Here is a 380-nt window from a genome sequence, read left to right on the forward strand (position 1 = left end):
CCATGACCACAGCAACTCTTGTAAAGAAAAACATTTAACCAGGGTGGCTTACAGTTTAGAGGTTCAGTCCATCATCACGGTGGGACATGGTGGCATGCAGGCAGACGTGGTACTGGAGAAGCAGCTGAGAGTTCTATATCTTGCAGGCAAACAGGAAGTTGTCTGAGACTATGGGTGGTATCTTGAGCATATACGAGACTGACAAAGCCCAACTCCAAAGTGACACACTTCCTCCAACAAGAACACACCTATTCCAACAATGCCACCCTTCCCAATAGTGCCACTCCCTTTGGGGGCCACTTTCTTTTAAACCACCACAGAAGCCCTGGAATTCTAGAGAGCTATCTCCTCTGGTGTTTTCCCAAATCCTAGTTTTAAAC

This window comes from Microtus ochrogaster, chromosome 10 (genome assembly GCF_000317375.1).
Source record: "Microtus ochrogaster isolate Prairie Vole_2 chromosome 10, MicOch1.0, whole genome shotgun sequence".
Lineage (NCBI taxonomy): Eukaryota > Metazoa > Chordata > Mammalia > Rodentia > Cricetidae > Microtus > Microtus ochrogaster.